This window comes from Bombyx mandarina, chromosome 05 (genome assembly GCF_030267445.1).
Source record: "Bombyx mandarina strain Sakado chromosome 05, ASM3026744v2".
In the NCBI taxonomy this organism is placed as follows: Eukaryota; Metazoa; Arthropoda; class Insecta; order Lepidoptera; family Bombycidae; genus Bombyx; species Bombyx mandarina.
The window spans coordinates 11,434,537-11,461,390 of record NC_143212.1 but is presented as its reverse complement, the minus strand read 5'-3'; the positions used below and the strand labels follow the sequence as shown (position 1 = coordinate 11,461,390).

General features: G+C 33.7%; 1 protein-coding gene and 1 long non-coding RNA gene across 3 annotated transcripts in view; one reads left to right on the top strand and one right to left on the bottom strand.

Moving 5' to 3' along the window:
* Positions 1 to 7,683: 7,683 nt before the first annotated feature.
* On the bottom strand, positions 7,684 to 10,209 carry LOC149502985 (uncharacterized). The gene is made up of 4 exons (XR_016323159.1): positions 10,107 to 10,209; positions 9,859 to 9,930; positions 9,282 to 9,402; positions 7,684 to 9,190 (listed from the first exon to the last, which is right to left on the bottom strand). It is a non-coding gene; the product is annotated as an uncharacterized LOC149502985 (long non-coding RNA).
* Positions 10,210 to 11,534: 1,325 nt separating this feature from the next.
* The window catches only part of Oatp30B (Organic anion transporting polypeptide 30B), a 43,097-nt gene continuing 27,777 nt past the window's right edge, over positions 11,535 to 26,854 (top strand). Inside the window, exon 1 of one of the 2 annotated variants that reach the window (XM_028183564.2) lies at positions 11,535 to 11,796. The gene's annotated coding sequence lies outside the window, so the exon portion shown is untranslated. The remainder of the gene's footprint in view (positions 11,797 to 26,854) is intronic. The other variant, XM_089727761.1, reaches the window with a different exon arrangement.

Genomic DNA, 26,854 nt, shown 5'->3' with positions numbered 1-26,854 from the left:
GAAGTCCATGGGCGACGGTAACCACTTACCATCAGGTGGGCCGTGTGCTCGTCTGCCTACAAGGGCAATAAAAAAAAATCTGCAGTAACCTATCCATTGCAACGTATCATTGGGAGGGACTTTTATGTTTCTTCATTTAAATGTTTAATTTTAATTTTTAACTGTTAAACATAAACATGTTTCTTTTACTTCATCAAAACAGTTAGACTAAAGTTTAGATTTTGAAATGCCAATAGATGAAAATAACAAATTTTCCTTTTTTCAGTGAAAAATCGTTTGACTATATCGAGACACTTCCGCATTCACTATAAGTGCATCTCAAAAAATATCATACTAAAATTCGATCATCATACAAATAACCCATTAACGATCTACAGCTTCGAAAATTCTTAAGATGCTCTTCACATCAGATAACACAAAAAATATATTAACATTTTGTGAATTAACTGTTACCCGCGGCTTTGCCAGCGTAGTTCGGGGAGAAGTTTCACGTAATTTTGTAAAGATAATAAACAATTTCCCATGGGAATGAGATGTAGCCTATGTCACGTGAAATAAAACTATCACTTTAAAAACTCTGTTTCTTCGTTTCAACTTGGAAAAAGGGCAACAAACCCAAAAACAAACAAACACACTTTCACATTTTTAATATACATATACGTATGGATAGTTAGTGCGGATAATTACACAGGACATCTGTTTTAACGATACGAAACCCTGTTATGGCTTCGGATGGAAAAAATGTATAGTCTTATTAGTTTCACCTTGCTGCATAAGCTTCTTGATATTGCATTTAAAAGTTCCGGGTAGACATATAGTAAATACTAAAGTGTAATGAACCTCAGACGATATGAAGTAGAAATTTGTGGAAGCGAACGGAGTAAAACTAATTTTTTTTCCTACCTATGCTGATAGCATTGAGAGGCTATATCAGCTTCGCCTTAACGTGTAGGTGAGTTCAAACCGGAGTGGTGCTAACACTGGCCCTAGCAAGAGCAGTGCTTCGCAGAATCTACCACCAGATCGGAAATGCGACCCACTGAGAAGATCCGGCGTGAAACTCAGTGGGCTGTGTCTGTGGGTTTAAAACTTTAAAAGATTGAGTTAGGGACCAAAACCTAATAAGTCAGGTTTTTAGGCCCTAGGCTCTTAAAATATATGTGACCCGGTATTAATAGAAAAATAGGAATCTGTTTTTTTTTTGAGCCAGTATTCCTACTTCTCCAACTTACGTCTATAATTATAATACCTTCAACGTATTTTCACAGCTAGCTCTGTATTTTTAATAAGGCGTGTTCTAACCGCATGAACCGTTCTAACGGCGTTACATTTTATTTTGTCTCAAAGCAAATCTGATTTATTTTGTAGCATAGCTATTATTTCAATTCAATCTTTGTATGTTATATAATTGTTATTGGGTTTGAAAAAGCTGCCGTATTAGCCGTATTATCTGAAGTTTTATTAGTTATGTATCTTAACAAGATTAATATTATTATTTTGTAGCATCCGTTGCATGAGAGAACAGCTTCCAGTCAATTTTTAGAGATAGAAACGAAACACTGCTGTATTTATATCTGTTTATAGCCTTTTATATCTCACCTGAATGAAATTATTACTAAAATAATTATGTTTTCATATATGCGTTAAATAATAACTGGGAGCAAATTACACACGATCATTCAGCCCCGAATTAGGATTCCCTGTGTTACGGGTACCATAGACTGACAGAGATACTTATGTATACACATTTAAATAAGCATAGATAAAAAAAAAAACCCAGACAAAGAGCAACCAAACCTGTTCAACCATCGAACCCACGGCCCTCGGTGCAACAGTCAAGGGCCCTATCTACTGCACCACCGAGTCAGTTAGAGATAAAAGATATTTTCTATTTTATCGATGGACAGACTTGCTCACCACTCTGGGGTAAAACGTTTGACAGATCCCGTTACGTGAAGAAGGCCGTTTACCTTGAAACATGAAATCGAAGTCTCAACTCGTGTCTTGACTGATAAGTTTTATGATCCCACAACAACTGACCGTAAATACAGTTGTTTAACGAAAACATTTAAGAACAAAATTAAAATTCTTTTAACGTTTGGAAAAAAGGATATTTTCATTTCGTACCTAGCAAAAAGCGAAGATATACTTATGTTTTATATATATTCACATACGACAATAAATTTTGCATTATACTGATTTTTAAAACTGAATTAATCTACATAATTTTTATAGTGAAATCAGATGGAAGCATATATCGTACGTAGCTTAATATTTTTAGAAGAATTTACGCAACCAATTTATTTAATCCATAAAACACTCAATAGAATGGCGGTAGGTATTTCCGATTATTGTTTCATAAAAAACATACTGAGTCACGTTCGTATTACAACAAATATTGGAACATTTGACCTTAAAATATTTGTCAAAGATCCACCGATACCGCATATTTAGCAATACCTTCGAGAATATCCAATAAATGGTTGTAGATGGTGGTTTTGAAATTTATAATAACAGTGATCAATACTCAATTACTTATTTTCTTCTGTTAAAATTAAATAAAGTCGACGTGAAGTCTGTTCTTTTTATTTATCTTCAACACACAATTATTTTGACTACATACACCTTAAAAATGTAATTAATTCGCCTAGAAGTCTATGAGTATGTTAACAATATGTTTTTGTAACAATTAAAGACACCGACAATGCTGGTAAATACGCCAGTAGTATTTATTCTGCGGTCGTTAGGAAAAGCTGATGATAAGCTCGTGCCAACCGAACTGTAGTGTGAAAGAGAGTACCACTAATAAACCTCTCATTACCTGCTAACCCTGACAACCCTTAGTTGCAGTAGTAGAATGGTTGGAATGCTGGGAATGGTTGTCACAGTCTTCCGTAATCGTATGAAAGATCAAGTTTTTATTAATATCAACATGAAGTGGCAATGATCGCGTTAATTATTCATCTGACTAACAATTTTAATGCAATTTTATTAAATCATAAGTAAGTCCAAGTAAGTAATTAATTAATAATAATTATGTATATTAAATTAATCAATTATTCAATTATTAATAATGAAACCGATCGAGTCTGAGTACATAAAAAGTTTTCGGCTTACACGAAAATCAAATCTGTGTTCGCTTTAAGCTAAAAGAAGTATGCAATTAAAGACGCAAATACAAAATCGTAGTAAACTTAAGTAGACGTTTTAAAATAAACATTTTGTTTTCGAATGACAAAGGTTGTCTCAAGTAATTAACTGTAGGTATTTAGTTTGTTAAATAATATTTTAAGTAACACTGCTTTTATAGATATTACTTTGGACTGATCGTCCGTGACCGTGAAAAGTATAAAGTAATCATTACTTCATTGGCGAAACTGCTGTCCTTGAGTTGCTAGGTCTCCTCTGGAGGTGCTCGGGCAGATGTTAGCAAATCCCATCCCTCCTGGCTGAGCCTGTGCTCGTCCAACTGTCCTCGTGAAACTAAAAGGCTCTCTGGACCACTAGTGATTTTTTTTTATTGCTTAGATGGTTCCAGTAACCCATAGACATCCACAACGTAAATACGCCACCCATCTTGAGATATTAGTTCTAAGGTCTCAAGTATAGTTACGACGGCTGCCCCACCCTTCAAGACGAAACGCATTACTGCTTCACAGCAGAAATAGGCAGGGTGGTGGTGCCCACACGCGCGGACTTACGAGAGGTCCTACCACCAGTAATTACGCAAATTATAATTTTGCGGGTTTAATTTTTATTACACGATGTTATTCCTTCACCGTGGAAGTCAATCGAGAACATTTGTTGAGTACGTATTTCATTAGAAAAATTGGTAAACGCCTGAGATTCGAACACCGGTGCATCGCTTAACACGAATGCACCGGACGTCTTATCCGTTAGACCAATCCGACGTCAAAGTGATCCTTCATAAACAAAAGAGGAAAACAGTGACAGTAAAAAAGGGGAAATTAAACCACAAAAATACTTTTAAATCTGTAAAACGTCTCGCATATATTATACTTTTTATCTTCTGTGCTAATATGTGCTAATATATCGTTATTCTAGTCATGGTGATCAATACATAAACGTATTCAATAAACGTGAAGTGTAAATTTCGCTATTACCTAATTTCATAGCTCCGAACTACGAACGAAACGCCACGCCGCTGCTACACTAAATAGGTCGCTGAATTAAATAAACAAAAAACACATTACACAATAGATTCGGCTCATTGATCAGCATGTAACGTTCGTTTAGAATGAAGAACCGCTTTCTTGTCGATCCGTGGCATCGTGCGATGCGCTGTCTGCTGCGATTGCTCATGTAACATGTAATTACATTCAATTGCGTGCCCGAAATAACATAATACTGTGCTATAACAGTCAACTTCATCACATGCATAACAAGTTAAAGCTGCAGGTACCTTCGGACTTTATTCCTTTTGAAGGAGCATTATTGAAGATATTAATTGTAATAGATGCTCTGCTATAATCTATAATAAGTGAAAATTTATCACCGAGCGGTAATCTTTGTTTGGTCGAAATGTCGATAAAGATTTATCAAAAATCTTAATTTTCGTTGATTATATAAAGACAAAATCTTTCTTTAGCGCTATTCAGGATTTAGTTGTTGCAGGCACACGCCACTACGCTGATTTGTTGACATTCCGGAAAATACAACAAAATCACGTTTTTACACACAAAAAAATACAATAAAATTGTGATTTTCGAAATACAGAATTACGGACGGATTATACGATTTTCTTAACAAAATATTGATTTCATTCGTTTTTTCTTTTGCTAAGGCAGGATTTTTTTATATCCTTAGACGTAAATAAGCAAACAATAGACCATACAAACGGGACTTAATTATTCAGCTTAATTAAATAAAACAAATGATGTAGTACCTATTTTCTTCAGTTCGTTCCGCTAACTTAATAAAAACTACTTTTAACTTAATCGTCCGTGACCACGAAAACTGTAAGTATTCGAAACGTCGCAAATTAATATAATGCTAATAAAAAAGCGACGCTAAGCCTTAAAAATAGTTTTAATTATAGATCATTTACTAAATGTAGCATTTCGTTCATATTACGTGAACAAAAACTGTGTTACATTGCGAGCTCGCCGCCGTCTCTTGTAGTCCCTCGATCCTATTAAACTTATTAATAGGTATTACAAGCAATTAAAAAATCAAAATTAAAAAAAAAACACGTAGGAAAATAATTCAACTGTCATTGTTCCGATAGTTGTACGTTTTGTTTCGAAGATCGACCAACACCTAAATACGCTTTTGCTATTCAACTGGGTTTAATAAAAAACTATTGTTCCTTTAAAATTCACGTATGCCGAGGAAGTCCCTCACTCTGAAGACCTAGCAGCAATTGTATAAAGTTTTTTATTAATAATTACAAAAACATAGATTTTCTTTGATTCTGTTTTTCTTGATTAGTCGTATTAGCAACAGGAGCAGAATTTCGCGATCCATGTTAAGACAGAAACTGTATTGGAAACTATGGTTACTGCGATGTGCCGGTGCGGTGCACCGTGCCCCAGCACGACGCTGCAGCGTCTCAACGGTAGCGGCGCCGCGCCGTTACACGGTAGCCGGCGCCGCACCGTAGACATGTGTCCATGCCCTGACACTGTGTAACTGGAAAAAAGTACTGCCAACATTAATATACTATGTTTTTGAAAACCATTATAAGTGACTGCACTCTATTATTCACGAACTACTCGAAGCATTCCTTTGAAATTTATGTACTTTATTGAAACAAAAAAGGAAGTTGTACTTGACCGAAGCATGCTGGTTTTTGTTGAAAACTTTGTTTTTTAGCAGGAATTTGTTATTATAAAAGTTTCCTTGAACAGCGAACAGATAGGAAAAACGCAAAAAAGCGAAAGCTGTTGAGAAAGAAGCCTTAATTTTGTTCACTAAAAAAAGAACTTCCATTTAATACCAGCTTCCCTGTTAAACTATATATTTTTATTTCATTGATTCTAAAATCAATCAGTACAAAAGTGTGATGGTTGCCGCAAAGTACTACATACGAAATTGGGTCCATCGAAGATGATAAGACTGCATTCGTTCAATTTTTAATATATATTTGTACACACAGCTGTTAGAAAAGACACGTCAATAAGGATACAGAGTACAAGGGCACTACATATTTCATGCTGAAATCTCTTCCAGTAGGCCCGCAAAAGGAAAGAAGAATTAGGAACACAAACTATTATTATTAACAAATTATTATTCTTTTGCATGCAAAAAAATGCCCTTGACTTGTTTAATTGCTTAGATGATGTTATGTAGTTACCGGAGCCCATAGACATCTACAACGTAAGTGCCACCCCTCAGCTTGAGACATGAGTTCTAAGGTCTCCGTTTATACAGTAGGTATAACGGCAGCCCCACCCTTCAAACCGTAACAAATTACTGCTTCTCCGCAGAAATAGGCGGGGTGGTGGTAGTACCTACCCAGGTGGTCTCACAAGACCTCCTACTACCAGTAAGGACTACTCTTAAGCTCTTGAAAATATGAGAAGGTCGCAGCAATACATTAATTACACTTATAAAATTGAAGTTGAAAATATATTATATACTTTTTTACTATTTGGCCAATATAAAGGAGTGAACCTGATTATATTTCATATTAAAGGATCATATAAAAAAATTCAATACCAATTAAAATACCAGGCTTAAATTATCAGACATCTATTAACATTAAATTATGAACATCCTAGGTTTTTTGTTTTGCAGCGTCATCTACATGATTCTTATGATAACTAAATGCCACACTTAGAGCACACAAAACTGTCATCTACGGAGGAAATTAAAACATCACTCTATTTTTGTTTTTCAGATTATTTCTCAACTACACCAATAGATGTCGCACAACGCAGCAATCAGCTGTTACACCAAGAAATGTTTGCATTTACTGTTGCCAACTTCATATTGGTAAAAGCCAATAGTACCAAAGTTATTTTGTCGTAAAATGTTGCCAAGGCTTAGATTCTCCTAATAATAATTGAAAATTATTTATGAACATAGTAGGTTTTTTGTTTTGCAGAGTCATCCAAGAGTAATTCAAGTAAACAAATCAAATCTATAGGTGATAACAAAGAAGCGGTATTTTGAAGACTCAAGTAAATACTTAAGATATATTATCCAAAAAGTTTTCGCTTTCGATAACATACTCAATAGTAACAAATTAATTTTCATTCCAGCCGTTTTACTCAAACCAAAACATACAGCTATGAGTTTTGGTAATTTTTCTTAGTTTGTCCTAAGGAATGTGTCGGGTGGCAAATAGCAACATTGCTTTCGTGTTCGATTTGGTGAGTGAGTGTATTGTGTTGTGTTGGTAACATAGATTATACACTTAATATATTTGAGATAGATGCGCAACTCTCATTTTTATTTTTGCTTTAGTTAGAGCCCAGGACAGCAGGCGTCGCTGCTGTCGATTATTAATCTCCCTACCCCCCACCAGGTGGCTTTTTTAGTAATTTTAATATTTTTTATAATTAACTCTCTTTATGAAAAAATCTTATCGTTTAGAATCGCTGAAATTCCCGGTAGTACTTATGAAATATTAAAGAACGTTTGATTGTGTTCAGCATTCTAATCGATAAGACCTTTTCATACAGAGAGAAAACAGTTTTTTTAAATAAAAAGCTGTAATTCTCTGTAAGCTATTTAATTTCCCTATATTACAAACAATTTACTGTTAAAAGATAGTATGAACGTACAATTGTATAAAATTTCGAATAACAATAACTCCTCTAGATTAATCCTACTAGAGTACTTATTAACATTAAATCGAAAGTTATCTAAAAGTTAATTAAGTCTAGATAATCAAATCATTCAATGTCACTTAAGTCATTTGTGCGAAATATAAACATGTCAGCTTTCCATTACAAACATAGTAGACAATTTGAATTAAATTTAATAAATTTGTTTCTTAACTATAGCAGTTCTTGCTTAAAGTTGATCGTGACAGATCATGACCTTGTATGAAAATATTACATCTATAAACACTACCTATGCTTCGTCATACAATAATTGTCATTTATACTAGCATTGTAGAGATAATACACACACTAAAGTGAATACTAAATTATTCTTAGCATTCTTATAAACATTTAGAAATTTAAGAAACGATTAACCCACAATCATGTTCATAACATGTGACATTTTGTTCTGCACAAACGTTTTATTACATGATTTGAAAAACAAAAAATGTTTAAAAAATGTAATGATGATTTAAAGTACTCTTAAATATTGATAGTTTGTACTTAATGACGCTTATAGTAATCTTAGACATGATTACATTAGTTATACTTTTATTCCCTATCTAAATTATTTCTATTCTGACGTTTCTGATGCTTTAGCTTTGGTAATACTAGATGAAACAAACAGCAGATTGAAAGAAAATCATCTTAAAGTTAATTACATTCATTACAAACCATTAGTTTACATTTTGTTAAAAAAGAAACTGGTGTTCGTTACATGCAAATGAATTATAAACATACACATGCAAACATAAAATGTAAATTTATCTTTTAATCCAAATTAAATGTACACTAATATTACATCTAAATAATAGAAAGGGTTTCGAAAATTTTTATTGCACTCAACAGCAGACGAGCACGCAACCTGGCCCGTGATAAGTGGTCACCAGTGCTTATAAACTTCAGCAGTGCCATAGGGGTTGCTGTCTATCACTTAAGTTTTAATAAATTATTAATATACTCAGTCACAAGCATATTGATTTCACATAATGAAAATGTAAGAAACATAATCATGTTTGGGCATTTTCATTTATATCTGCTCATACAGAAAACACAACTTAGCAAATATATTCCACAGTAAATCTAAATAATTGCAAATAATGCTTTTAAAGACCGTTGACTTTTGATCATTAATTAAAATCATCTTCTCGTAGAATTTACAAAAGGTTATTTACAAAAATTTATATCAGTATTTTCATATATTACTAACTTACTAATTACAACTATTCAAACGTAATACTATAACTATAAGAACTAAACAACCTATTTTAAAACAAAATTGGCATCAATTTAGTTCTTATGAACTATTTCAATTATTAATTTATCAATTATAAACATATTTAAAAAAAATTAAGATCCCTTGAGAGTTCACATTCCTTGCTGAATCAGTTTCTCTTCTGAAACGGAGAAACAAAGTATCTTAAGTATGTAACAAATATTGAAAAAATACGACCATGAAAAATTTAGTGTTAATGTAATCTTACTTACAAATTAATATATTACATAACACGTTCTGGTTCAAATATAGTGCATCAATATTTTCATGTTTCAGACATTTTAGTGCTCCTTATAATTTTTCCATAAAATTTTGTCATTATCAAACCTTTGTCTACAAAAATAAAAACATTATTTTATATTGGGTAGAAGGATGAACGTGGTCACAGGCCACTTGGTGTAACTTAGTTATCAAACACCAGGAAACAAAACGTGAATGCCATCATCTAACTTTGGATGTGAGATCAATTGTGCTGTATTTTATTTAAACAGGAAAGCATGACTGATTGATCATTCCAAAAAACTAGTTCGGGCCCACTTGACAATAAGCATATAATACGCTGAGTTGCAAAACATAAATACTTCCACCCACTCGAGACAATTTTATTATCTGAGGTGTGTGTGTGATAGTACGAGACTTAATACCGACTGTTTTGATCAAAACTTAACATATATGATAGCTAGGCAGCAGAAATAGGAAGGACCATTAGTTGGTGCTAATTCATTTAATTATATTATGAATAATAATTATGTTAGCAAATAATATACCGGGAAAATAGTGTCAACTCACCGTTATCAAGGCATCCGAAATAGCATTTCATTTTCGATCTTCGAGGCATGCTGATTTTTAATAATAAACATTCTGTAAGAAATGAAAATAGTTACACAGGCTTACGAAACGCTAACGAAGAAAAAAGTATTGGAGCCAAGTTATGTCTAAAGAGAATTCAAAACAGAGTTTCTCAATGTCTAATCGTCTAATATTCTCATAAAGCTAAAAGTTGCTCTAAATTAATACTACAACGTAAAATAACTCACACCAAGACCAAAAAAAAACGATTTAAAAAATTAAATCGTTACGACATTTTGAAAACTTTTTTTTTTTTTTTGAGATTGTTTTACGGCCCTGGAATTTTGAAAACTTCAAAGCAGTGTTTCCACTTACGTTTTTTTTAACACATTTTACCCTAGTTTCTTTTGAATTTACCCTAAAATTTCCTAGACAACTTTCATAAATCCTTTATATGAGTCGACTATTATCAAAGCCGGCAATCTGACTTTTGGACAATGATTGGTAAATCAGAAAAACGAATTATTGACTTTATATTCCATTGGCAGTCACAAAACTCTTCGGAACGACATCTTAGATAAATAACAGGTTAACTATTAACCTTTATTTAATGCAGGTTTTGAACCGTATTCTTTGAAGGAGACGATTATATTCAAATAAATCTGTATTGACATATCAATAAATTTTTTTTGTCCAAATGCACAGATTGCCACCTTTGATAATAGACGACTCATATAGAAAGCGTAAATAAAATACAGAAAATAAACCACAGCATATTATTTAATGTAGGTATATATAATATAAACGCCCCCAGAAGATCATAGATCTATAGGATTAGAATTTTCAAGGAAGTCGACGCATTGCTTTTATATTCTTTTGCTGCACAACCTAACACTGTTCGGTTCTAAAATTGAGCAATTGTTTGCTGGCAAAGTTGGGAACTTTCTATGAAGCAAGCCGTTCAGGGTTTCATTAGAAAGCCTGTTTCTTTTGTCAGTTTTTAAATTTGAGAACACTGAATAATCTTTCCACCTCAGTCTTTGAAGAAGGAACTGCTAGCAAAAGTGAAATGACAATTACAAGGTTTTCGTAAATGAAATTACCATGATAATCTTTCATGGTACATGAAGTACCTGTATATTACAATACAAGTAAGTTCTGGTGACATCAACGAAAATAGGTAAATAAAAATTTGGCGGATTATACTTATTGGGATTCTGGGGAATCCCTAAGAAAAAGCAGTGGCTTAATCTATGATTTACTTTACTAGAGGGTTACTGTTGAATCAAACCTTTATAGTTTTTATACACAACTCTGTTTTATTCTTTTACTTGTCAACTCGACTTAATGTCATTCTCTCTCCATAAAATAAAATGTTCATTGTTTTACTTTAATTATCGTTTATTTTAAAATTCACAACAGTTACTAGTATAGGCTTTGCTTTTTACCCCGAAATATCCTAAATCCTGGTATTTTTTAAATTGTCTTTATCATCCAAAATATCAGCTATTTTTCCCTAAAAAAGGGAGAATTCCCTAAAAGTGGAAGCACTGCTTCAAAGTACGCTACATTTTTTATTGAGTCAGAACTCATATCTGCCATCTAGTGAGTTTATTAGATCATTAATGCCTAAAAGTTACAAAAATGACGTCGCCACAGGAGTAAGATGACGCTAGTTGTATGTTATTTTCCTTTGTATGGGAGTTGCACCCCCCTGGTTGGTAATATTAGGCCATACAATCAAAATTTTAATGAACTGTGGTAATTTTTACGGGATCATTAATTGTCACACGTGTTAAAATATTTTGTTACTGTCAGAAATTACCCGTATTACATATATTTAGTCTGTGTGCAATGTGTGTATTCAGCTGACACCTTTCACAAAGGATAAACGGGGAATCTTGGTACACCGTAACATTTCAACATTTGCGAGCTAAGGTGAGTAACTTAAAAATTACCAATATAATCCTGTTAAATCTCATAATTTACAGAATCATTGTATTTCGTATAAATAAATACAATTGTGGTTTATTGAAAAAATTTTGAACTTCTTTCTGATCATGCAATTTTTGTATTTTCTCAGAATAATCAACGAATTTTTTTTTATTTAAACCGAACTCTTTACCATAGATATGATAAACCAATGATGTTCATGCATAATTATAATCAGCTGTTTAAATATAGGCGCAATTCAAATTACAAATAGATTTGGTGCAGAGAGATTGTTTCGGTATTGAAATTATGATTTTATGTTTCATTGCAATCGTGCAAGGTCACTTATTACTCAAATATGTAATTTCTTCTTGCGTAATTTCTCACTGGAATAAATAGAAATCAGAAAAGTGATTTACATTTTGTGGAATAGAAACAGAATTCAGAAGTGAATTAATTCTCCACCAAAATATTCCTAGTCATTTCAGTAGCTGCTACTATAATATAACTGATTAAATGATACTATTTATATTACAGAAGTGTAATATAAATAGTATCATTTAATCAAACCCTACCGTTAATTTCTATCTTGATTTGATTGACTCCCAGATCTATCATTTTAACCAGCTAACCAGTTTCAAAGAGAATCTAATCAAACTACAACATTGATTAATGTATTGTGCCAAAAATGTGGATTAGAAAAGTAGGTATATTTTTCACTGCCCTTCGTGGCAATCAATTAATAAATAGGTGATATATTCAGTTTAAGTGATTGACCCCCTCCCTAGATCACACATTTTGCAGTTTAAAATTACCTTAATTTTTTTCTTTTGAACAGAATTAAAGTGGTTGGTAGGTAATTCATATACAAAGACTAAGCCATCCACATAATAATATCTTTGTTTGAGAGATATAATTGTTTTAATTAGTGGACAATAACAGATAACATGTATTCTTTATCTGCATATTGGTGTTCAATTATTTTTAGGATAGAAAAAAATATTAGAAGGATATTATATCTTGGAATTTTAAATTAAACTTTGTGGTTTACATAAATAAATAAAGTAATAAATAGGAGATTAAACCGTAAACATCATAATAGACTTTCTTGAGTTTTGAATTTTTTATTTATTTATTGCTTAGATGATTGTCGAACTCATGGCCTACCTGGTGTTAAATGATTACCATAGCCCATAGACATCAACAACCCAAAAGCTACTACCAACTTTGAGATGTGAGTTCTAAGTCTTAGTTTTATAGTACAACGGCTGCCCCACCATTCAAATCGAAATGCATTACTGAGTTGCAGGAGAAGTAGGCAGGATGTTGGTACCTATCTGTGCGGGCTCACAAGACAACCTACCACTATTAAAAGGTAGATAGAAAACTTTGTGATTTATATAAAATTTTAAAATGTTATAAATTTGTTAATGTTATTCTCATGTATGTAAGCACATAATTATGTAAAAAAGGACAATGCCCATTTTCTTAGGGCGTTTGGGCCCCTAAAAAAAGTTGTCGGGTCATGATGGTTTTAACTTAATTTGATAGACAAAGAAATATCGTTTCATATTCAGAAAACGATTTTTATATTCTCACCCAGGTTTAACAGAAATCTGTTTTTTTCTGCAGCTAAAATTAAGTTGTTAATTGTTTTCTTCGAAATCAATAATCGCTCTCATCATTATTTACAGTATTAAATAAGTTAATTGTGGGTAATGTTGCTAGAAATAAGCCTTTACGTACATTTTATTATTATGATATCCTCATAATAATAATAAAATGAAATGAAAATCTGGAAGCCGGCAACGATATTGTTGTTGTTGTTTTTAAATTCGCCAATAAGCAGGCAAAGAGCGTAGCCTATACAGCCTAGTCTGTCGTAGTTAATTTTTTTTTCAATAAAAAGCTGGTGTATCTCTTTTTATTGCTTTTTGGGAGTTTTGGCGTCAACTCGATGAATAGCACATTGAGTGAGCGTGAATTTCCGCAGACCTTTTATCTTGAAAAAAAAAAAAATTTCACTCCTATGAATTTTTTTTTCTTTTTCTTAGCCACAGTTTTATTCCAATGCCTCAATAATCGTGAACAACGTTTATTGACGTTTAATACACAAAACAACATCCAATTTATATATTAAATTATACATCACAATAAACTATTAAAAAAACATTAAAATAAAACTTCAAGTGACACTTCACTCGGGTTGCTGCCAAAACTCTCTGATCATATATAATAAGAATATAGTAATGGTAGGCCATTGAGATTTTTACTAATGGAATCAATAATATCTAAAAATATTTATTATTACAATATATAAATATTGAATTGAACAAAAATAAACTAAAAAGTCTGTGAATTATAAGCATTAAGTAGCTTTTTTTTTTTTTTTTGTTGTTTAAGTCACAGATAACTCTTTCGTTTGGCAGCCTAAAGGTTTACTATAAGGCTTTATGGGCTAAGTTGCCTATTAGCGAATTTAAAAACTATGGCACTCAGTTTTGGGATGTTATCAATTAAGTAATTTTTTTGTAAAACAATGCCAGGTTGAAAGAAATGTTGATACATAAACTAAAAAACGTGAAAAATAAGGCATAGTTTGTCAAGTACAAATAGTTTTGACATAAAGTTGGCCCACTTTTGGGCATTGTCCTTTATTCATTCAAAATATATCATATTATTATAGTAACAGATAACAATTTATGCTATCTTATTCTTTTAATCAGTTAATAAACAATAAAATTTTGGCATTGACAAATCTTTAAATTATGTTGCTGATTTTCAATAGACATTTAAACATAATTAATAAAATATGCTATGTTAACTATCAGCTTTTTAACATAAAAAAAAAAAGTTAAACAAGTGCACTGTCGTAAACGATTTTTTTTATTATTTTCATACTTAATTGTTTTGTATAATGTAGATAACAGCAAAACGCTTGTATCATATTTTTTCGAAGCATACTAGGTCAGTTTGTGTTTCCGTATAGCCACGGCACAGAATGTCTTTTAACTGGCTGCCAATTATTTAGAACAGCATTATAATATTTTGTGTTGCGATTAATCAAATTATTTAAACGAATGAAATATTTAACGTGATGCCAATAGACGACGGTTCTTTAAGCTAGCACCAAACACCCCCGTCTACTATAACGTTTCATACAAAATTCGATTGAACTCTGGCTACGGGTTCTCATGTGGGCAGTGCCTGATAAATTAATGTGCGCGTCCATGATCCAGTTTCATATACTGGAAAAAATCACATTCCCTAATTTAATTATTATCTGTTTATGAATGGATCCTGCTTTGAGGAGTACTGACTGATATTTTACACGCACAAGGTACGTAATCTTGACCTAGATGATTGAATTTAATTCACCTCTTGTTAGTACTGCGTGTGGAACAACAGATTTGTCGTTGTTAGTTTTATACTCGTTATACTTAGTTGGTTTTACGATGACGTCTAGATGTAACTTAAGTTTTTTTTTTAAAGTCTTGTATCAAATTACATTTTCTAGGGATCGTATAAAAACACGAAAAGTCTTCCTTACTATAAATCAGATGGTCCGAGTATGCGACCTTACCTAGACGAATTCCCCTGTTTTAATGCTGATAGTGGAACGTCCTTGTTACCTCAAGAGTCCATTTTTGCCGCAAAACCATAGTGTCTTCCGTTGCTTTTTGCGGGCGTGGATGAAACGTCTCACCATCAGATTGGTGTTAGCGGTCACCACCGTCATCCATCTAGAGACAGAAAATAGAATAGAAGGAGAGGAGAATAGAAAGACAGAAGTTTCAGTAAAATTTAATTCGGCTACGACTACCCTTCAGACCGGAACGTATAAATGTTTTTGAGCGCTTTAAAACATAACATCAATATGCCGCAAACACATCTAAGCATTTACGGTAAAAAGAAAAGTGTGCACACTATAAGATAACATAATAACACAAAGAAGTAGGTTAGTATACCGTTATAATTAATTATCTATGTATCCAAGATATGAACCACTTAATTTCATATGAATTTAACAACATAAAAAATGCTGCTTCAAAATCTAGGTACTGATTTTCATTATTAAAATTATATTAAAAAAAATAGTTTACATTCCATGGTAGGGGCCCACAAACTGATGGAGTTATACCATGACGCAACAACTTTGCGCAAACAACGACCGTCCAGCTTCGCAGTTCGTTCGTTCTTTGCTTTTATACAATACTAGTCGTGCCATACGATTTTACTCGCGATTAGTTTGTCATTCAGAAATAATGAAACACTACATTTTCCCAGGATAAAAGTAGCTTCACTATCTGGTCCATAATTTTTTATTCCAACAGCAACGGTTATCATGCCAACTTTCTCTATGCATATGCGAAGATAAATAAAAAATCAATTCTGGATAAGATTTACTTCAATTCATTCTAAGTAAGCGTATACATCGCAAAAGAAGTATCAAAACCAAATTTAAAGTCATCGGACGGATAGTTTCAGTGTTCTGGATAAATAAATGCTATTTCGCTTTAAATATTAATATCAAACTTTCGCAAGACTTGATAAAACTCATTACAATAACTCAACTAGGTATATGAATTTGAACATGATTAGAATGTTTTATATGATGCAGCTAAATCATATTAAGTATGTCACTTTGTCAGACGAGAAAAGGTAATAAATCAGTTCAATTACATACTGGGATCGTTATGACATTTGAAACAAGGTCTTTTGATGAATACGTGCGTTCACCGTAAGTACATGAAAGTTAGATCTAGCAAGGCCGTTCTAGCCGTGAACTGCATAGCTACTCAACAAAGATAGCGTTTGTCAAACAGGACGTGATCAGAAAGCATAAACGCATGAAACTCGTTTTATTTCTTACTTAAAAGTTAAAACGACCTTACAATGCAAAGGATCACCAGAAGACTTTTTCTTTTAATGTTAATACAGAGATACAAATCTCTTTAACCGGATCGTATTAAAACCGCAATTACTTTTTCGATTCGTTGATAACAAATATTAAAAATACATATTTCTACGATTGCGATTATCATTGAATATACTTTTTTTTCCACATAATTACTAATTTCTAGAGTTCCAGTGCTTAAAAAATAAAAACAGAACCCTTGTGAAATCACTTTGTTGTCTTTCTGTCGATCTATTTCTACGATCTATTATATGACAGTTAATACCGTTTGCTCAGGAGCACCTGGAAGTATCAAGTTGAAACTACTGTCAAATAATCAAGTCGAAGGTGGAAAGTAGCGATAAAAATCTTATATTCTCAACCCAATCAAAAGATAAAACTATATTTTACCCCTCATATAAACCTCTATAGATTGCGCATTCACTTGATCATGAACTTTGCCACGAATTAAGATATTATAGCATAGGTAAAATGAAAATTCTGAAAATTATAAATCTGTATCTACGACACAAAAACGCATTTGTTGTAATTTACAATCTTACATTTCCAGGTAAAGCACCAACCGTTATAATAAATACATTGAAAATGTCTAAGAGATAAATTTATTTGACTGTAAAGTTAAGTTTGTATTTCAAACAATATTGAGAATTACGGATTTTGACTATAAAAACATATTTAAATAAAACATTTTAATTTCTCCGGTTCTATAAATATATTAGTGTTTGGTTCTTACGCCTACATTTCTCTGTAAATTGTTTTAGCTTCTGTTCATCAAATTGGACAGGTAAACAGAACTTAGTCAATACAGCTAAATCTTGGAATAATATACCTAGCCTTGCCATAAATACTGAGACAAAGGAAAAAAAAATCTATTGTAAAATAATATTTATTACTTTTACAGTGTGTTAGTTTAATACATAAATATTATAAAACAATTTAAAGTATAAAAAGCTTTTCGAAGTGGTCTCCATTGGCTGCAATACAGTCCTTCAAACGTTGAGGCCAGTTATCAATAGAAGCACGCACTCTTTCCATGGGAAAAATTTTCACTGCCAATCGTACGGATTGTTTTAGGGACTCCAAATTATCATGGCGTTTAGAGCAAGCCGTACTCTCTAAAACTGACCATAAATCATAATCCAGCGGATTAAGATCGGGACTAGACGACGGCCAGTCTTCAGCTCTGATGAAGTCCGAAACTTTCGTCTCCAACCAAGACTGCGTAGACCGAGCTTTATGACCTGGCACCGAGTCTTGCTGGAAGGACCATTCTTGATTATTGAACATGGTGTTGTTAAGAGGTTTCTCTACCTTCTCAAAAATGGTATCTTGATACACTTGTGCCGATGCTTTGATACCTTTTTCACAAAAGTATGGCTCAGTCACTCCTTCATAGCTAATACCCCACCAAACCATCACTGAAGTCGGATAGTGTCCACGTTGCACTTTGTCGACTTATTGGGAAACTTCCTTAGAGCTTTGAGCATAAATACGGTCATTTTGTTTGTTAAAATGTTGCTCAATTGTAAAAATGTTCTCATCCGTAAACAAAATTTTTCTAGGACCTGCCTTTGCGTACCGCTTCATTAGTAGTATCGATTTTACCACCCTATTCTCTTTTAAATTATCAGTTAAGAAATGACCAGTACGTCTCTTATAGGCTGCAAGTCCTGAGTCATCTTTTAAAATACGCGACATGGTTCTAGGTGCTCAAGGTATTATATAAAAATTACAGATTCCAAATTCAAATTGTAATATTTTGTTTATTTTTAATTGTAACAGTATTTATGGCCAGAATAAGTATGTATAACTTTCCTTTTTGTTTTATTTTGTGTTGTGTTTCTGTAAGACGGTTTTTTTTTTCCTATCTAAGCTGGTGGTCTTGAGAGACCATTTCAGCGTAACCTTAACTAGTAGGTGAGCTCACGGGGCTCAAACCTGATGACGTTGCTAACACTAACCCTAGCAAGAGCCGTGCTTCGCAGAATCTACAACCGGATCGGAAACGGGACCCACTGAGAAGATCCGGCGAGAAACTCAGTGGGCTGTGTCGGTTGGTTAAGTTACTCGTCGAGCCCTTCGTCGCAAGCGACGGGTTCAACGGGAACGATGACCGATGCTTGAGGTACCTAAAAGCACCGTTAATGGATCAAGAAGATTTGAAATGACGTGTTTTGGGCGACGTCGACTGCTTTCCATTCGGTCCGCAGGATCGGCAATGTAGTTACCGACGGCCACGATGAGAGAGTACTCGTGTCGTGCCCTTTTCTCGAAATGGCGCACTGATGCCGACTGTAGATACTTACTGATGAACTCTAGGTCCATATCGCCGTGGAAGTCCACGTCTCGGATGTACCATGGGGCTTTCCTGCATTTTTTATTTTTATTGCTTAGACTTGTCGACGAGCTCACAGCCCACCTGGTGTTAAGTGGTTACTGAAGCCCATAGACATCTACAACGTAAATGCGCCACACACCTTGAGATATAAGTTCTAAGGTCTCACTATAGTCACAACGGCTGCCCCACCCTTCAAACCGAAACGCATTACTGCTTCACGGCAGAAATAAGCGGGGTGGTGGTACCTACCCGTGCGGACTCACAAGAGGTCCTACCACCAGTAAACGCATATACGGGATTGTATTATTTGAAGGGGTTTCAAGTATGTGCGGACCGCGTGAGTGAACACTACACTTGCGTAGGTCATGACGGGGCGTATGAGTGGCGTTTTGTAGTGTCACCTTATTTCTAAGGGACAATTTACTTCGCTTGCTTCATCGGATAGATGTAGGACGGTAATTTTCTGTGAATGAACTAATAATTTAATAACTTGCGTAGTTATATGTACGAAGCTTGCATACAGAGCCCTTAAGGCGCGATTTTATTCGCTGTGTCTGTGTAACTAACTACATTAATTGATCATGTAACGCTCGAGAATAATCCATCGCTGATAAAAAATGTGTAGCAATTTTCAACGATATCGTTAATTGTAATTTTTTAATTACTTACATCGCTACTATTATACCAATTCCATTTTTATTCAATGCATTACAAATGCATGCATCGTCATGGTTTTTAAATTTATAACTTTCCTAGCATGGGTCTATTAAATCGTTACAATATTAAATGATGAACGAACACGCTCTACGTAACAAATAATTGAAATAATGCGTGTCTGAATTCTAAATTCTGAATTCTATCCATCATCATAACTTTTTAAAGATAAAGATATAAGATGATATATTTTTATTATTAAAATACTACCGAGTCTGACGGACGTAATCCTGTTCCGAAAATAAAAAAGATCTAGAATCTGATCGCAGCGCCACCTATGTACCGGGTCTAATTTTAAATCCAAACTCGAATACAAACAAAAAAATTACATCAAATTAATTAAACCATTTACCATTTGGCAGACAAATACACGTACAAAATCATAAGTTACAGATAAATAAAACAGTGGTAGGGAGGGGTGACTGTAGCCTCGCGATGCTAGCTACCAATATCCTGTTTATTCCTTTCGCATATCAGTAATTAAGTTTGAAAAGTGAGAAAAATCCGTTATATTATACACTAGCTTTTGTCCGCGACTTTGTACGCGTGGAATTGTTACTTTGCCATAACTCTAAATTTTACCCGTCTCTTCGTTTACGTAGAAAGTGAAAATAACTTAAAAACCCCGATTTTGAAACATTCTTAATTGGTGCTCCGCTTGTATAGGTCTTAGCGTGATGTGATATAACCTATAGCCTTCCTCGATCAATGCGCTATCTAACACTGAAAGAATATTTCAAATAGGACCAGTAGTTCCTGAGATTAACGCGTTCAAACAAACAAACTCTTCAGCTTTATAATATTAGTATAGATTGAGAAATGGAATTACCTATTTTAGTAACCTCGAGGGGTCATACTAGATTCACTGAAACAGTGGCACTTGTGTTGTCTATTGACTTCGATAGCTCCGTAACATCAGGGTTGCGAGCCCATCTGCCAATGGAATAAAAAATCCTGCACCTTCAAAATTGGTAATAACTGTTTCATCGGTGTTTTGTCAATTAATACAACAGTTGAACAGGGCCCAAGATAAAATCAAAATCACATTCATAATTCTCCTTTGATTGGCGACTACTGCACTATATATGTATATATCGATATCTACTTCGATATCTACTGCCTTTATAGATTTACAAGTTTCAGATTTAGAAAGTACACCCAACAATTATATTAATGTTTCATTGGTGGAAACGCAGCTTAACACTATAGTAATAATGGGCTTGAACTTTTGACCTTGCTAGGCTGACAGCGTAGCCCAGAAAATTTATTCATATTCATGCTTTTATTTACCGCAGTACCAAAATGCGCATTGGTTTTCTTCTGTCTGTTTTCACTAGTTTGTAACAAAATTAATAAAATAGGCATATGAATTGGTCGGAGTCTATTGTTGAGTCCACGGTACCAGGCTACCACCGTTCCACCTAGTTCCAGCGCGATGCAGCCCTGCATTACGATTTGTACGCTGGGGCTTTAACCTCGCGTCTTAACTTTAGTGAATTCACTATATGATCTATGGCCTCCAGTAACCCCTTAACACCAGATGAAACCCGAAAAAATTGGAAATCATAACAATCGAGGTAATTCCTTATAACTACAGAATATTTTATTGAAAAAGTTTTAAAGAATTACTATTTTTATTTTATATCTCAAATTCAACTGAGAAGTGGGCGGTAAATCACTTCGATATAATTAAAAACAGAGCAATCCCTCAACGTTTGTTTACAGTTTTGGGGTTTGGCCTCAATCATTTTAAGTAATAATTTACGACCACGGGCGTGGTCGAATAACTAACTGGAAATTGACCTTGGTGTCTACTGCCTTATCGATTTCCGTATAGAATAAAGACTTGGCGCATTGGACGATTTCGCGTCTATGTAAATCTTATACGACCTCTATACGTCTATTAAAATGCAAACGATAGTTTTGTACACTTGAATGAAATGTATTATACTTTATTCCGATCATGATGATTGAACTTTATTTAAATGTCTAAGTAAAAAATTTCGATGTATGACTGGGTTCACTTGTAATCTATATTAAAATCAAGTTTCATTTCCGTTAAAGAGCTGATAAAATAAATTACAGGTTTTCTATGACAAGCTACGAATTACGAACTCCCGTCATTGCTTAAGTCTAGGTACTGATAAACCACTGCCGGCTTCCTTTTCAAACTTGTGATACCACTTAGCACTATCGAGGGGAATACGCTTCAGAGCCTAATGTTTGATGGCATAAAACTATTTCTACAAACGAACTGGGGATCAATACAGTAATACCAAATACTACGGATGAACTGACAGCTGTTGGCGGAGTAGAAATAGATGAGGCATCATTTCAAACTAATTCTCACCATCTTTGAAGATGGAACGCATGTAATCAATATAAAAAAAACCGAATAATATTAAAAAACGCGAGGTCGTACGCTCTGAATAAGCTGATAAAAATTTAAGAACTTGATTTAATTTTAATTTGTTTTAATTTTTAGATTACTGTGATACTGTTATTGGTTAGTAAGATAAAATATTAACTGTAGAGTACATGTATGTATTTTGTAAGATAACGCGTCACAGACTTTACATTGGCTTGTCACTTTGTATATTTTACTCGTTTTTTGTTAGCTTTTGTTTGTTCAAAGTTGAATCGTACAGTTTTCGTATAAGGTTTATATTTGGAAACTTCAGTTTTCTTTTGTTCGTTGTAGAAAGTGCATGGCAGTATGTAATCATGACATGCATTCTAATGTTTTTGTTGTTGAACCGGAGGACACTACTTTACTAATCGTAAACAAAGGAATTTAAATATGTTTAAATTTTCTTTCAAAATGTAAAGCTTACTGGTAATCCGTGTCCGTATTGTTACGTCTAAATTTGTGGTAACGTCGCTGAACGCTTTATTTTGTAGCAGAAAAGAAAGTTGAAGTGGAAAATCAAAATCGTTTTAAAAAATACGGTCACATTAAATTTTTGTATGAAAATTTCTGCTTGTTACAATAGATACCTAAATATTGATACAAAAGGTTATCAGAGTCAGTACTGACTACTGACCAATATACGCCCAACCCCAGAAACTGTAAGAGGCCCAAATACGATAAAGGTTAAACATAAATATTACCTATTATTTTAAGTTGTTAATTTTAAACTAATTTTCGAATATAATTTTATTGTCCTGGATGAGCAGACGAGCTCATAAGCAAGTGAGTGATGCGGAGTAATAACCAAATTTCATAGAAACTAGCTACGAACTAAATGTCACAACACAATTTGTGACATGAGGTCAACTCTATTATATTATATAAATACTGTCCCGTCTATTAAATGAATGCCAGATCTTATTAAATCAGGCCTCGAACAATATAATATAGATATAGAGAACAAGATATAATACAGAACAGTACAGGCAGTGTTCGAAATGCATAAAATCTTTCAACTGCTTTTGAACTCCCCAATTGCGTAAATTTTTAAGTTTAGTAGTTTATAAGGCGTCAAATCAGGGTATGAAACGTAATAGAGTTAAGATCTAGGGGACAAAAAATCACGTAAACTAAAGTTTGCGCAACATCAACATTATCCACACAAGAATTATAAATAGGAATACAAATATATCTATCGATTACGTTTTCATGCCCGAACTACTGAACTCGATATTGATGAAATACGGTATGGAAATAGTTTGAACCCTGGGACTTAATATAGACTACCTTCATCCCACCTTCGAGTACGGGTATCCACCCACACGGTATAAAATGTATTCGACGCAGAGGAAACTGCGAGCGGAAAGGTGAACCTTGGTATTTTTCGTCATTTTTCTGACTTAATTCGAATCTATATAACTAGTCAGCTCATAAGTGTTGTCACACAGTAAAAACTTTTCTTTTAGAATGCTGGCCACAAAAAAGTTTATTGAATTCGAATTTCGAATTGTTCATGAAAATAAAAATATATATACTTTTAGAATTTTACTCATTTTTAAATATGGAGTGGACGCTTAAAGAAGACCGTGTTGCAGTTATTGCGTTGCATCGTTGCGGTTACGCGCCAATTCAAGTTTTTAACATACTGAAAAATTTGAATATAACCAAAAGATTCGTTTATCGTACCATCAAACGATACAATGAAGACTCTAGTGTAGATTACAGGTCAAGAAGTGGTCGCCCTCGGTCTGTTAGGACTCCAGCAGTGATAAAAGCTGTGAAGGCGCAAATTCAAAGAAATCCCAAACGTAAGCAGAAACTGTTGGCCCTTCAGATGGGGTTAAGCAGAACCACGGTGAAAAGGGTGTTAAATGAAGACTTAGGGCTTCGGGCATATCAAATAAAAACAGGACATCGTTTGAATGCTCGTCTAATGGACCTGAGACTGAAGAGATGCCGCGCTTTGTTGAAGCGGTACGCGGGAAAAAAATATCGGGAAATTCTTTTTTCGGATGAAAAATTTTTTACCGTAGAAGAGAGCTACAACAAACAAAATGATAAGGTGTACGCACACAGTAGTGAAGAAGCGAGCAATCGTATTCCGCGTGTCCAACGAGGTCATTTTCCATCCTCGCTCATGGTATGGTTGGGAGTTTCTTATTGGGGCTTAACAGAGGTACATTTTTGTGAGAAAGGTGTAAAAACGAATGCAGTTGTGTATCAAAATACAGTCCTGACGAACCTTGTGGAACCTGTTTCTCATACCATGTTCAATAACAGGCACTGGGTATTCCAACAAGATTCGGCGCCAGCTCATAGAGCGAAGAGCACACAAGACTGGCTGGCGGCGCGTGAAATCGACTTCATCCGGCACGAAGACTGGCCCTCCTCCAGTCCAGATTTGAATCCGTTAGATTACAAGATATGGCAACACTTGGAGGAAAAGGCGTGCTCAAAGCCTCATCCCAATTTGGAGTCACTCAAGACATCCTTGATTAAGGCAGCCGCCGATATTGACATGGACCTCGTTCGTGCTGCGATAGACAACTGACCGCGCAGATTGAAGGCCTGTATTCAAAATCACGGAGGTCATTTTGAATAAACTTTAGTATCATAAGAATCTATGTTTTGTTAAGTTCATTTTGGTATATGAATGGTTACATAATGAATAAACTTGTTTCAATTATTTTACATTAAACATGTGACAGAATTTATGACCTGACTAGGTATATAAAAATGAATTGCTGTTCGTTAGTCTCGCTAAAACTCGAAAACGGCTGGACAGATTTGGCTAATTTTGGTCTTGAACTATTTGTGGAAGTCTAGAGAAGGTTTAAAAGGTAGATACATATGAAAATGGTCGGAATTAAATAAAAATAACCATTTTGTTTTTCCTTTGATATGTCCCCCGTCGGACGGATTCCTTTTGTTTGATTTAAGTTTATTTTATACAAAAGCTTAGGTCTTTTGTTTATCGATTGGGGCACCACGAAGTCTGCAGTCAGCTAGTAATAAAAATAAATAATCATTTAGCAAATCGCGTAACAGAGATGATTTAGCATCTGATACGAGAGAACGTGTGTGGAACATGACCCACGCGGCTACCGGTCGATCACCTCTGTCAACACGCACATCAATTCTTTCTAAGATGCAGAAGTATTTTCAAATTATCCACATCAACACCAATACATTTAGTACTTCTAGAAACATCCTTATAATATCAAAACGCGCTTGTCTATTTAATACTCGAAGATAAATAAAAGTCAACATACCTATATATAACAGAGTACCGAGCCATAGTCGCAAGTTTTTAAATTCGACTGCTTTGCGTCCTAAAAGCTTCTTCGTTGTAATTATGTAAAACGTTTCGATGAATTAATTGCAAATTTTCACATGAAACTTTTGAAACAAACTCACGGACCGGACGAAACCAACTGGAAAGCTTATAATATACCAACTTAATACCACAGACCATCCTCGTATTATGGTATATTTTGTAGGTCTGGCGATTATTGTTAATAAATAATTGTTCCAAGAGCTTTGGTGATACTAATAAAATAAGGAAGCGAGATAAGCTGACTTCTATTATAATGATACAGGGTTACATTATGAAAATAATGAGAAAAAAATTACGAAGCGTGACGTCGCCGCAAATGTTTACATTAATACGGTTTTGTTTGTCGAGCAACGATAAATTTGAGGCACGCTACGGGTATGTGAGTATGTGACACATTGTATTTTAAATCGGGATTTTTATCTTGATAAAAAAAATAAAGTACTCTGTATTTTCAGTACAAGTAAATTATGTATACTATTATGCAAATCAACTAATTTAAATACTTGTTAAATATGTATAGAAGTACATTTCGAACATCGATTGAATAACGTATTAAAAAAAAAAAACTTCTACAAACTGATTTAAAGACCCTTTTTTATATTCAATCTCGGGCTTATTTCATTTTATTAATTTCATAATCCAACACTTCATAAATAACTTGAAGTTTTTTAGCCCTTGATAATCGTATAAAATAAATAAGGTAATGTTTAAAAAATTGGCAAAAAAAGAAATTTTGAAACACGTGTAGAACAAAAACATATATTACGACCTACGTCCTTTCTTTGCATACTCAAGAATGGAAGATACTCTCTTGAGGCATAGTTTATAGCCTTCATCTTAACAACAAGGAAATTGGAAATATCAGACAAGCTCCAAATCTATATAAATATTTATTTGATAGCTAGAGGTATTATGTGCTGAATAAATTTGTTTTTGTTTATATGTTATTAACCGACAGTAATTCTATAATTGTTCATGGGTGATCTTTCGCCGCATTTATAAAATTTATTTAATTTCAGGTATATTTACAGTACGCACAAAAATACCTATCATTTATAAAGAAAATACGTTTTATTAGATCAATCGTATCAAAGAGTAGGTCAATAAATTTATAGGCTATTTTGGATAACGGGCATTGACTAGACTAGAAAGTTGAATAGCTGACTGATGACGAGATGTGCTTGTGGGCCATTTATAACGTGGTGTGAGATACCGTAGATTCGAAACTGGATACGAACCATTAAATTTTTCTATTTTTTTAATAATCAATGTATCCGTCAACGCTCCAACCAACCAGGGACCCTAATTATCGTTAAGAAAATACAAATATAACGATATTAAGGAATA